The sequence below is a fragment of the Periplaneta americana genome, chromosome 10 (genome assembly GCF_040183065.1).
Source record: "Periplaneta americana isolate PAMFEO1 chromosome 10, P.americana_PAMFEO1_priV1, whole genome shotgun sequence".
In the NCBI taxonomy this organism is placed as follows: Eukaryota; Metazoa; Arthropoda; class Insecta; order Blattodea; family Blattidae; genus Periplaneta; species Periplaneta americana.
In genome coordinates this window covers 7,991,181-8,005,642 of record NC_091126.1, presented here as the reverse complement: position 1 = coordinate 8,005,642, position 14,462 = coordinate 7,991,181, and the positions used below count along the sequence as shown (strand labels likewise).

The 14,462-nt window shown below is 35.6% G+C and overlaps 1 protein-coding gene across 2 annotated transcripts in view; it reads left to right on the top strand.

The window, feature by feature from the left end:
* LOC138707406 (dual specificity protein phosphatase CDC14AB-like) overlaps window positions 1-14,462 on the top strand; it is a 140,675-nt gene that overhangs the window by 1,110 nt on the left and 125,103 nt on the right. The window lies entirely within an intron of this gene.

Here is a 14,462-nt window from a genome sequence, read left to right as displayed (position 1 = left end):
GTTTTACGCATACTCATTTTCTTTGTATTATGCTGTTTGAATTTAGAAGGATGTGTCCCAATCATTTGTTACATATTAAAGCATTTCTTCACAAAATATTGAACATGGACTTACAAAACTTATTGTAAAAGAAGAGTTTCTTTGCAGGAATCATTTCGTCCTTTTCGTTTGATTAACTTTTGAAAGAACCAAAAAAAAAGAGACCATTTCTGTTTTTATTGTCTGTTAGTTTTCAAATAGCGCGCTTCCGAACAGGGGCAGCAGAGCCCAGTTTAGGTGTGTGTGTGTAGTAATCAATGTTATGTTTTTATTTTAACGACGCTCGCAACTGCAGAGGTTATATCAGCGTCGCCGGATGTGCCGGAATTTTGTCCCGCAGGAGTTCTTTTACATGCCAGTAAATCTACTGACATGAGCTTGTCGCATTTAAGCACACTAAAATGCCATCGACCTGGCCCGGGATCGAACCTTCAACCTTGGGCATAGAAGGCCAGCGCTATACCAACTCGCCAACCAGGTCGACTGTATATACAGTAGTAATCGAAAAAAAAAAATGTCATATAAACATGCGTCCTATTCTCAATATTTTCTAGCCCCAAATTTTCGATTAATACACACACCTAAACTGGGCTGTAACCTTAGAGGAAATACCGCTGCCCCTGTTCGGAAGCGCGCCCGAGAAGGAACTGTCTTCTGAAGGATGCACTGGAAGGAATGGTGAACGGGAGAAGAGTTCGGGGGCAGAAGATATCAGATGATAGACGACATTAAGATATGTAGATCATACGCAGATACTAAGAGGATGGCAGAAAATACTAAAGACTGGAGAATGCTGGGTTTGCAGTGAAATACCTGTCCTTGGACAGAACACTATGAATGAATGAAACATTTCAAAATTAATACGAAACGCGCATTTCCGTTCAATCAGTTTATGGAAGGTATACTATTCTTTCTTCACCAGATCTTTGCAACACAACTTCGTTTCTTATTCTGCCTGTCTACTTCACACACTCCATTCTTCTCCATATCCACATTAAAAATGCTTCTAGTTGATGCTCTTCACTTCGTCGTACAGTAATGTTCATGTTTCTGCCCCATACAATGCTACACTCCATACAAAGCAATTCACTAGATTTTTCCTTAGTTCTTTCTCCAGAGGTCCGCAGATGATGTTCCTTTTCCTATTAAAAGCTTTCTTTGCCTTTACTATTCTCCTTTTGACTTCATGGCAGCAGCTCGTGTTACAGCTTGTATTACATCCTAAGTATTTGAAGCTGTCCACTTGCTCTACTGCCTCATTTAGAATTCGCAAATTTACCCTCTTTACTTTTCTTCCTATGACCGTGGTCTTCGTCTTGTTGGCATTTATCTTCATTCCATACTGCTCGCAGCTATCATTTAGCTCCATTAGCGTTCTCTTTATTTGACGTGTTAAATCACTTTTAGGTTAACTACAACAATAGGCCTAAATTCTTTCCAGTTTTTACCTATTTTCTAATATGTTTTCAAGTCAACTGACGTCCTATATGAAATCTCCATATGCCAAACCACCTTTCCTTTGAAAAATTTTCGTCAAAAAACCTTCAGTATTTCGTGCTATAGAAAACCCAGTATTGGTATTCCCCCAGAAAAGCTACACTATAGGAAGCAAATTCATTTTTGAGTACCCACTTTTACTCCACTGGCTTGTGTGACACGTATGTAGTGATAAATACGTTGTTTTAGTTAGCAACCACGAATACTTTGAACCTAAAAATTGCTTGATACTTGTATAAACAAATGCACTGTTGGAGCATCCTCGTTCATACTTGTCACCAATATCACACTTCAGAGTTCCTGGTCGCAGTACTAGAGAAATGGACCATAATCATTATATTGGACATTAATAGAGGGGGAAGTAAGATGTGGCTTTTTTGGTGTAGATTTTCTGGAGAAATACCCAAGCTTAAACTGTAATAATTATGCCTCACTGTAACATAGGCCTGTACTTCATTTTAAGTTACATTTCACACAGTGTTTCCAATACTTTTGTGTATACTAGTTTTTCTTCAAATTGTTATCAATGAAAATCATAATTTTATTATTTTGAAAATTGGGCATTGGCGCAAATTATATTCTGTTTTAGTAGAATAATTTCTTCAGTCAAATTAATTTCAGTGTCTAGAATAAGAGTCAGGAGAACATGAGGCTCCGAGGAAGTGAGTCCATGCTCAACAATCCGCAGCAATTTATGTCCATTTTCATGACTTAGTTGAGAGAGGTCGCGGTTTTTTAGCTGCCGAAAACAATGTGAGCCATTCACGCTTAAGCAACGTTGCTTAGTTGTAATGTTAAGATTAAGATTTTAATTACTGTAATAATTATATTATGGTGGTAATTCCCGCTAGGATTGAACATTATTCCTGGCTGCAGGGTAGAGATAACTGGAACTATGTTTTACTAAAAATACATTTCCCCTGACAGAATTGTTTTATTAGAGTACAGGTGTCCTAGGAGGAATGTAAAATATTTCAGGATAATATACTTTGGTTTAACTTCCAGTGATTTAAGCTAATTCTATGTACTTATTTCCGAAGTGTAACAGTTGGAGAGAAGTTGGTGAGCGTACTTTTAATGGAGAGAGTTTTGTACACACATTTCTGTGATAAGACAATGTGATATGATACGTTATTAGAAGGACTGTATCTTGTGTGTGTTAAAAATGTTACAATAAGTAGTAGTAATAATAATAATAATAATAATAATAATAATAATTCTTTATTTATACTGGCAGAGTTAAGGCCATAGGGCCTTCTCTTAAACTCTACCAGGTCACAAAGTATACAAGCAGTTAAAATTTAACAAAAAGTTAAAGAACAGAATATTAACATATTAAAAAAAAATAATAATAATAGCATAATAAAATCGACACTAAACAACATGAAAATAATACCATAATAGAAAAAAAAAAGAAAGTAAAATACATTGGAATATAGTGAAAGCAACTCATTTAGTACAAATGGTTAATATGGAAACACGTAAGGAAGAATATATCAAAAGGAAATGTAATAAAATAATACTAAAAAAGAAAATAAATACGAAAATTAAATAAAATTCACGATAAAAAGGCTATGATAATAAAATTTATCGGCTGATAAAGAGAACAAAAAGGGGAAAGGAAGGAAAAAGAAATAAGTACACACTCAATAAGAAAATAAAATGAGGGCGCGCACCCGAAGAGGGGCAGTGGTATTTCCTCTAAGGTTAGAGCCCAGTTTAGGTGTGTGTAGTAATCGAAAATTAGGAGTTAGAAAATATTGAGAATAGGACGCATTTTTATATGATATTCTTTTCGAGTAACACACACACACACGCACGCACGCACGCACGCATGGCTAGAACCTTAGGGGAAATGCCACTGCCCCTGTTCGAAAGAGAGTCCTAGCTGCAGGAGAAGTGTGTTCATGTTTTCATTTATGTGAATGCTGACCTTCATACTGAGCCCAGGAAGGCTTCTTGATAAGGTTGCGATTGCTGTGTTTTCTTTTCAGTATGATAAACCAGAATCAAAATATTGTCCAGTAAACATATGGAATACTTACAGGTTCCATCAGTACCAAGGTGTAATACTGCTACAGTACAATTACATTTTTCCACACTACTGGGTCACAAAATCAAAAACAGTACCAGTACCGAGTAAGCGAGTAAGTTGCAGTTTGTAGAAGCTTCTCGAAATGTCCCTTTTCAGGTGCTATGGGTTCACACAGACCTGGAAAGTGAGAGAAAGTCGGAAATTATTTGTTACAGTAAATCACTTAGGGAAATTATTTGAAGTATGTTAAAAGACTGGGAAATTGGTTCTTGTTTGCAGAAAAGTCAGGGATTTTGATGTGCAGTGCTTTAAAAATTGCGCAACTGTAAGTAAGATGAATAATGAAGATTCATGAAGAAAAGTATCCGTTTACTGCTGTCAGCTGGAATTTATCAGTATTCTGTCGGTAAACATTCCATTTATTTGCTGTTATGTTTAATGTTCCAATACTGTAGTTGCCTAGAGCTGTTAATGAATTGTAAGGCCTATATTGTATTGTCCGTTAGTTCTTAGCAGCTAGAAGAAACTGTCTTAAAGGGCGACATTCTAATTTTCTTTTGTTTCACTAATTTGACTACTGACATTCGCATCTTTTAATTCAGTTCTGTTTGTTCTAGGTTTAATTTGTGTAAACAGTAATAATTATGAATTCAAAGAAAACTAAGTTTAATGACCAATGGTTGAACTCTTCATTGAATTATTAATTTGTTGTGTAAGGGACCTGTCGATTTGAGAGCTTATTGCAAAATTTGTAGAGAGTTTTTGTGTATCTATTAAGGGGCGCTAAGCAGTAGTATATCATTCAAAAGATAAAATTAATGTAAACTTAATAAAAAAAACAAGGGATCCAATCATTCTTGAAAAAAACATTTTTTGGACAGTGCCAGTATTACAATTAAAGAAGAAAATATTTATGACAGTGGAGGTGAAAAGGGAATTTCATTTACTGTATTCCATAGAACTTAAATTATAATTGAAGCTTTAAGGTGAGGTGAGGTCAATGATTCGCCATAGATTAGCCTACCTGACATTTACCTTACGTTTGGAGAAAACCTCGGTAAAACCCTGACCAGATAATCGACCCAAACGGGAATCTAACCAAAGCCTGAGTGCAGCTCAGACCAGCAGGCAAGTGAGACTGCTGAGCTACGCCAGTGACTACAAGAATATACAATAATACATTACTTGAACTATACAAAAGAATATACAATGCGTAGCAAGCAATTGAACTAAACAAAAATATATATAATAAGCCTATAGCGAGCAAATCAATTTAATTTACGACCCTAAACAGTTCATCAGTTGAGCTATACAAAATTATGCAATACATGGCAAGCAGATTGATTCAGTTTACGAGCATAAACAATTCAATGAGTTGATCTATGCAAACGTAGACATAAAGCAGATTAACTCAATTTACAAGCAAAAAACAAGATAATGTGGAGTTTAAAAGAATGCAGGTTCATTTCATGAAAATGCGCCATTTCCACGAAAAAGAAAAATCTGACGAATCTCTGTATATTATATGCCATTTTTTTCGTTATGATCCGAATTTTTTAAATCTGACAACACTGATTGCGTAACAAAGCTTAAATTATGTGGGAGAAAAAGCATAAAGAAGTGTATGGTTTAAGAGCGCGAAATTTTTTTATTTGAATGCAAATTTAAGTCAAATAAGTCATTACTTCTGTACGTTAAATTCAGTTAATGAAGTGCTGAACTTTGCTAATAATTATACTGCATAGAAACCGTAACACAGTGATTATTTCATGCTTGATTACCGTCATTACAAAGAAAGGTTGAGAGTTCGTGTCATGCTCAAATAAACATTTGTTTATATATTTCAAAACCACTTCATTTTTTAATGTTTCATAAATGGAAAAGTGAGACACATCACGTAATAATCAACTTCTTATATGGGCAACATTTCGGTTTATGTACAAATTCTACAAGAAAAAAATGCGTGACACACGAACAAAATTAAAGTGTGTGTACTTGTGTCACTAAAGTTTATCCTCAAATTCAGTTGAAATTTTTGTCGTTATTGGAAGTCTTTACGTCTAAGCGTAATTAGTAATGTGACTTCAAGTATTTATTCTTGATTTAGATAATTGTTTATGTGTGTTTGCGAGCGTGCGTGTTTTTTCAATGTACAGTCTTGGAAAAAAGTTTTGTCGCACAAATACTTCGTTAAGTCCCAGAAATGAGGCAGTGCGCATGATCAGAGGACGTGCGACCTGGTTCACAAGAGGACTAGTTGAGGTAATAACATTAATTTTCTTTCGTTGTATGTCTGATCATGCGCACTGCCTCCGTTTTTGAACTTATAAAGTATATGTGCGACGAAACTTTTTTCTAAGACTGTACAGCTGTCAAAAGAAAAAGTGACCGCTTTCTAGAAACTAAGTTCCCTTGAGGTATTTTGGCTACAATTCGGAGACGGGCGATCTTATATGTTGGACCACGTGGCCTGATATCTACAGTTATAATTGAAGTGTCCTGCATGTTACTATTATAGCGTAGTGGTAGCGTTCCGGGCTGGTATTCATGAGGTCGTGCGTTCGAACGCAATCTAGTGCTTTTTATGTTTTTTTTAGAGGGAAAGAGAATATAATTGCTCCTGTCTTTTTTATGACTGTTTTAGCAATTAACATCAGGTTCATGAATGCCATTTGCCGTGACTTTAACATTATTTATTATGACATTATGACTGAAAATGGAAAGAAAGAAAGATTTTATTCTCAACAAAATTATCTTTCGTGGCATAAATAAAACAAACTTACTGGCGTCTGCCGTAGGAAATTCAAACAGTTAAAAGTTCAAAAAAAAAAAAAAAAACAAAACAAAACAAAACAAAACAAAACAAAAAAAACCAAAACAAAAATCCACGATTCAGTATTTAGTCCATCTTCCTTCCATCTCGATCATATCTTGCTGTCGAGTGGACATAGAATTGACTAGTCTCTTCAAATAGCGACTGTTCTCAGTCACAACATCCCAGGCATCCTGGACGAGCTTTTACAGATCATAAGGACGTCTTGGAGGGGGATTGGACCAATTTTTCCGCATATGCTCTTTCACTTGTGCCCCCGTAGCTAAGTCGGAAGAACGTCAGAATTTAGATGTGAACGTCTCAGATTCAAATCCTCGTCACTCATTTCGATTTTGTGTTACAGGATATTATAATGTAATAATATAAGAAGAAAAAAATTACGCTTGCATTATGCAGCAGTAGGACTATTGTTCATAACCTAACATTAAATTTCTATTATTTATATCGCTAAAGAACGATGACAATATAAATAATAACTTGAATATTATTTATATGCTAAAGAACTGTAACAGAATATAAATGAGGATTTCAATTTTATTTATATCACTAAAGAACAATAGCATTATATAAATGATAACTGTCCACACCTGTGGAGTAACGGTCAGCGCGTCTGGCTGCGAAACCAGGTGGCCCGGGTTCGATTCCCGGTCGGGACAAGTTACCTGGTTGAGGTTTTTTCCGGGGTTTTCCCTCAACCCAATGCGAGTAAATGCTGGGTAACTTTAGGTGCTGGACCCCGGACTCATTTCACCGGCATTATCACCTTATCTCATTCAGACGCTAAATAACCAAGATGTTGATACAGCGTCGTAAAATAACCCAATAAAATAAAAAAAAATAAATGATACCTTGAATAGGCCTATTATGTATATCGCTAAAGAACGATAACAGAATACAAATAATAACTTGAATATTTTTTATATCGCTAACGAACGATAATAAAATAAAGTGATAAATTGAACAAGGCTCAAACTCGTAACCTTCGAATCATTAAGCGAACACACTACCGCTACTCTACGAGACGCAGATGTTACAATAATGACTAAGTAGGATAATGAAAAATATTTTAGATTCAATGAGTTATTAAGGCTGGTATTCATAGTCGACACTTTCGATTAAAGTGTCCTTTGGAAGACGCAAAGTATCACTTTTCCGTTGCACAGTCGACACTTTGGTGCAAAGGAACACTTTGGATGAAAGTGTAGTTCCGACCACACTTTGAGCCGAAAGTGACACTTTGTAGAAAAATGGCGGACGTCTTGGAAGTTGTCGATTATTAGAACGTGCGGAAGAGATGGCACAATGTGGACAACGTACAAAAGCGCTACATTAGAGATAGGCCTAAAGACAATCCCGTGGAATTTTATAATGATATAGAATTTAAAAAACAGTTCCAATCTGATAAAGAAACTTACTGAGATTGCTTATATTTTCGATGAATGGTTGACAAAAACGAATAATAGAGGTTTGCCAGCGCCTCCAGTAATACAGTTATTGACTGCATTAAAATTCTATGCTACAGATAGGTACCATACATTAATATATATAATATTATAGTTCAGATATTTCTGTAGTAACATTCGTATATTTATAACCTCAATTCGATGAAGTGATATGTAGGTAGATATGCCTATATAAACTATTTTTTTATTATTGAAACGAATTTTTTAGCTTAGATGATAATATTAAACTACAATCTAATGTAGGCATAACTATCTTAAATTAGCATTGAGAGACCTCACGTGCCTGCCTTCTAAGCAGATTCCATAATTACATTGCGTTTAAAATGATTTTGATTTTTGTAGACTACCTGTATTTTGAGATAAGATTTATCTTGATGTTGATATAATCATTACTGTTTTGATACCGGTAATATATATTTTCACGCCGGTAAGAATACATCTACTGTCTCTAGTTCATGTGCAGTCATAACCTCACCATGAAAAGAGATCTCATACTATTAGGCCCATTTTGTTATGCATTGTAGAAACATTTGGCATTCAAAATATTCCTGAAGAGCAGGCAATAATGGAAACGAGAGAGAGAAAATGGTAATAGTAATAATAATAATAATAATAATAATAATAATAATAATAATAATAATAATAATAGCAGTAGTAATGTGTTTGTTTCATTCTTTTTTTACTTCTAATCACTATTCACGAAAAAGACAAAAATGAAAATAAAGGAAATAACACGCTATATCAATGAAGGAGATATGTATAAAACCTAACTTAACGATATATATATATACAGTAGCGTGCAAATTAATCCGAACACGACATATTTTTACATTTTCTGTCATTGTTGGCCTCACAGCTGCTCATACAGCTTTAATTGACATCTGTAGTACGTGTAATTCCATTGTTGAAGGTCTGTCGTTATTTTTTTTATAATATGTGACATTTTGCCTGTCGTTTTGTACTTATAAGCATTTCATTTGTGTTGAAGACTTAATACTGCAATCCTGTGTACATTCTGTCGTCTTCACATATGGATACAAGTCCACGAAAACGGTCTAAAACTATAACATTAGCAGAGCATTCTTCTATGACACAGAGGCAAATTGCTGCAGAATGTCACATCGGTTTGGCTACTGTTAATTCGATCATAAAACGATACAGGGAGACTGGATCCATCACACCCCAGAAAAAAGGAAACTGTGGCCGGAAAAGGAAGATTTCACCTGCAGATGATCGTTTAATTGTCAGGAAAAGTAAATTAAATCTAGACTAACTGCTGTCGACTTAACCCGCGAGTTAATGGCGACCACTGGGGCGAATATTCACGTCACAACAGTGCGGCGTAGGCTTTTGGAAGCTGGACGAAGGGCTCGTAAGCCTATTAAGAAGCAACTGCTAACCCCTGTTATGTGCAAAAAACGCTTAATGTGGGCAAAATTACATCAACACTGGACAGTGAATGACTGGAAGAATGTACTTTTTTCCGATGAGTCTCATTTCGAGGTCCACGGCCACCGTGTTTCTTACGTACGGAAAGGATCCGAAAAAGTAACAGCAGCTCATCTCCAACAAGCACCCAAATACCCCCCCCCCCCAAAGTAATGTTTTGGGGTTGTTTTACACATGAAGGGCCTGGAGCATTAATACCTATCAAGGGAATGATGAATTCTGACAAATATATTCACTTATTGGAAACCAGAATCGTACCCCAGCTGCAAAAATCATTTCTGGATGGCAGAGGTGTGTTCCAACAAGACCTGGCACCATGCCATACGTCTCGAAAAGCTACAGAATTCTTCAACAAGAAGAATATTCAGGTACTCCCCTGGCCAGGCAACTCACCCGACATCAACCCCATTGAGAACTTGTGGTCAATTTGCAAAAGAAGAATGCAAAAAATGGATTGTTCTACAAAAGAGAAGATGATTTCTGCCCTCATTGGTGTATGGTTTCGCGATGAAGAAATGAAGAATATTTGTGGAAAATTAGTGGAATCCATGCCAAATCGTCTCAGAGCTGTTATTAGGAACAAGGGAGGCCACATAGATTACTGAGGTATGTCTTAGATCCTTTTTTTTATCCCGTTTGAGTGTTTTTGCATAAGTAATTACGTTCTTCGGATTAATTTGCACTCTACTGTATGTATATATATATATATATATATATATATATATATATATATATATATATATATACACCCCCCCCCGTTACCTACTCAATCCAACTTAACCTAACTATATAAACTAATAGAATATATGTACAAAATCTAACCAAACTATATAAATCAGTGGAATGGATACATACAAAATTAAACTTAGCGACATAAATCAATGAACAAGATGTGTACAGAACCTAATCTAACTATATAAATTAATGGATCAGCTATGTACTGTACAAAACCTAACCTAATTTCACCAGCAGTATCACTATTTAATAAAGTGTTATATATCTGAACTGACTGAAATAATCTAAACTATCGTCAACAAAACTAGAAACTGGAATAAAACAACTTTAAATATATGTTTTCTTTCTCGCGCGATCAATTAGGCTCCCAATTCAAATCACAAGCATTGTAATTTGTAGGTTATACGTCATTAATTTGATATTGTTTGTTCACTTGTTTTGAAAGGCATTGTGGGACTTCTGTTACCAACCAAATTGTAACTCTACACTTTGCTGGCGTAAAGTGACACTTTGTGAAGTGCACTTCTTCAGTCGTCTATGAATACCACTAATATGAAAGAGCCACTTTCGTCAAAAGTGTCACTTTGCAAAGTGGTGATATAAAGTGTCGACTATGAATACCAGCCTAAGAATCTATGCGGATGACGTGAATATGTTAGGAGAAAATTCACAGGCGATTAGATAAAACACAGGAATTTTACTTGAAGCAAGTAAAGCGATAGGTTTGGAAGTAAATCCCGAAAAGACAAAGTATATGATTATGTCTCGTGACCAGAATATTGTACGAAATGGAAACATAGAAATTTGAGATTTATCCTTCGAAGAGGTTGAAAAATTCAAATATCGTGGAGCAACAGTAACAAATGTAAATGACACTCGGGAGGAAATTAAACGCAGAATAAATAGGCCTATGGGACTTGCGTGTTATTTATTATTCGTTTGAGAAGCTTTTGTCATCTAGTCTGCTGTTAAAAAATCTGAAAGTCAGAATTTATAAAACAGTTATATTACCGGTTCTGTATGGTTGTGAAACTTGGACTCTCACTTTGAGAGAGAAACAGAGATTAAGGGTGTTTGAAAATAAGGTTCTTAGGAAAATATTTGGGCTAAGAGGGATGAAGTTACAGGAGAATGGAGAAAGTTACTCAACCCAGAACTGCACGCATTGTATTCTTCACCTGACATAATTAGGAACATTAAATCCAGACGTTTAAGATGGACAGGGCATTTAGCAGGTATGGTCGAATCCAGAAATGCATATAGAGCGTTAGTTGGGGGGTCGGGGGGAATAAGACCTTTGGGAATCCCGAGACGTAGATGGAAGGATAATATTAAAATGGATTTGAGGGAAGTAGGATATGATGATAGAGACTGGATTAATCTTGCACAGGATAGGGACCGATGGCGGCTTATGTGAGGGCGACAATGAACCTGCGGGTTCCTTAAAAGCCATTTGTAAGTAAGTTATTAAGAATAGGCGTATGAAGTAGTTATAGGGCCACCATTAACTTATTTGTAGAGGTATGTATACATATTTTATATTATTATTATTATTATTATTATTATTATTATTATTGTTATTGCATAAAGCACGCATACCTGTTCAATTTGTTCCAGTCCTTACTTACAATGATAAATCAGGCTAAGTTCTCCTTTCCATTAATTTTTCCCCAGCTTGTATTTTATATTTGAAGAACAATAGTACGACGAACTATTACCACAGTTATTAGTGGGGCGATATGAACAACTGTGAATACAAATCTGAAGGTGAATTAAATCGGAAAGTTAGGAGACCAATAGTCTTATACAAAGTCCAAGTATGTGGGCATTAAGTTTAATACCGGTAAATAAAAATGACATATTCTCGGACAAATAGCGGGACTTCAGACAATCAAGCTATGACCTTGTCCGTCACAAAATAAATTATACAATTTAAAATAACATAATATTTAACAGACATTACACAAAAACATATAAAACTATAGGATCTCACACATGCCATCATGTTGTTTACAATAGACACTGTAAAGTAAGCACACTCAACTAAGCAATATGATCACTTTATAAACACTTCTAGCATTCTATGAAATTGAATGAATGGTCAGTGCAAATAAATTAGCATTTAGGTTGCTATTTCACTATCGAAGTTCTTTGACAAAGACCTTTTATAAAATATATGACAGTGTAATGGATTTTCTTTTGTAAAAGTTTCTTTGCTAAAAGATCTTTTATAAAATGTTAGTGCATCTTTTTAAAACACAAATATAACTGGACTGTTGCTACCACAAAAATTCTGATATCGGAGTGTGAAGGAAATCAAACGTTGTAAATAAATAATTTGTATAATATAATATTTATATTATATAGTAATATTTTATAATAATTTGTATAACTTTTCAAGTCCTCGCATTGTAGCTCTTTCAGTAAGTTCTGATGGATAGCCTACCTCTCTTATCACGTTTTGCAATCCACGGTTTAACCCACAGGCGTTTCTTTTTCTGTTTTTTTTTTCTCCAGTAAAATGCTTATGTAATAATTGAATCAATTGTAGCTAAACAAGCATAATACTGTTCTTCATTAATGGTAAAACTTAACGCGTAAATATTAGTATGAAGAAATCATAAACTTTACGCATAAATATTAGTATCAACAAATCCTCGGAACACGTGTTAACTATTGTGGAAAAAGTGTTAGGTGAGCTTTTGTTCCTAATTTTATGTTATCTTTGATAAAATATTTTATAAAAGATTGTATGTAGTGTATTATATCCCAGATCCTATCTTTTATCAAAGATCTTTGATAAAATATTTTATCTTATTCTTTGTCAAAGAACTTTGATAGTGTAATAGCAGCCTTGGTATGACGGAACCAGTACACATATCAGTGCTGAGTTTTCCTCGATTAACTTTTTATTTTAATTTCAAATTGTGAATTGGGAGAAGAGAGGAGTCACGAAAAGTTTAAGGGTCCTTATTCTGTCGACATGTCTTTATCGTTTGGTAAAATCTATTTCTCGTTTTTATTCTGCTTAAATTCCCCTTTAACCGACTTACACAAAAACTGCGGGTAGGGGGGAGAGATTTGTAAAATCTGTAGAGAATGTAAATACACTGTCGAGCAAAGAAAGTGGTTTATTTTGAAAAAAAAGAAAAAAAAAGAAAAAGAAACAATTTGAATGAAAACAAATTTTCATAATGAATTGTTATGCTAAGATATGTATTGAACATTTATGAATATGAATTTGATTTAAGAGGTCATAAAAGTCACCTTTTCAGACCACCAACGAGTAATAAACTTGTAGGGTGAAAGCGATTGATGATCCATATGTGACAGAATTCCTATCCAAATTAAACATTTTGCTTGTCACGTCTGTGTTTCAAGCAATAGCGCGCTGGTCTTTCATCCACGTTGCTCGGGATCGAACCCTGCGAATCGTGATGGAAATGGACAAAGCAGATATTTCTGGGTGTTTTTCCCTTGTATTCCCGTTTCCCGCTTTCATTCCAACACACTCCACATCCCACTCATTTTTAGTAGGTTATTTTACAACCCTTTATCGACGTCTTAGGTTATTTAGCGTCTGAATGATGTGAAGGTGATAATACCGGTGAAATGAGTCCGGGGTCCAGCACCGATAGTTACTCAGCATTTGCTCATATTGGATTGAGGGAAAACACCGGAAAAACCTCAACCAGGTAACTTGCCTCTACCGGGAATCGAACCCGGGCCACCTGGTTTCGCGGCCAGACGCACTTACCGTTACTCCACAGGTGTGTGCTCCCGCTCATTTCATCTAGGCTATAATGTGCAATAGTTAAAATAAGTTACGGTGAAATTTTCGGCTAGGGCTTATCAGACACTGGTCTGTGAATGGGACCTGGCTGTATCAGGGCTGAGGCAGGATGGCGTACCTGTTAGCATAGTATTCATGAATGCTATCAAGGCCAGCTGTTCGGACTTCCACAACCGTCGCAATCGAGTACAATGGGCCAAGAATCCATATCAGGTCTGACCCTCGAAAAAACAAGGCCAGAGCCACATTGTGCTTCATATGTTGTTTCTCTAAGGAGAAGAGGTTCCTGCCAAGTGTCCATAATCTGGATATTGACAGTCGTGAATTTTTGGAACTTCTTAAGTCCCGGCCGGTATGCCAGGGTGATTTCAAAGTATTTCCCTCGTTCACTGTTGTAAGTTAGCACCACTTGTTACATGCCCTCGGAGTTTCTCTCGTCTCCAAGTCGTTTTGCGAATGTTTTGAGTGCTGTTAATATTACGAGGTAATTTTTGCACTGATGGAAATGTTAAATGTTATATTTTATTTAACGACGCTCGCAACTGCCGAAGTTATATCAGCGTTGGCGGTGTGCAGGAATTTTGTCCCGCATTAGTTATTTTACATGCCGGTAAATGT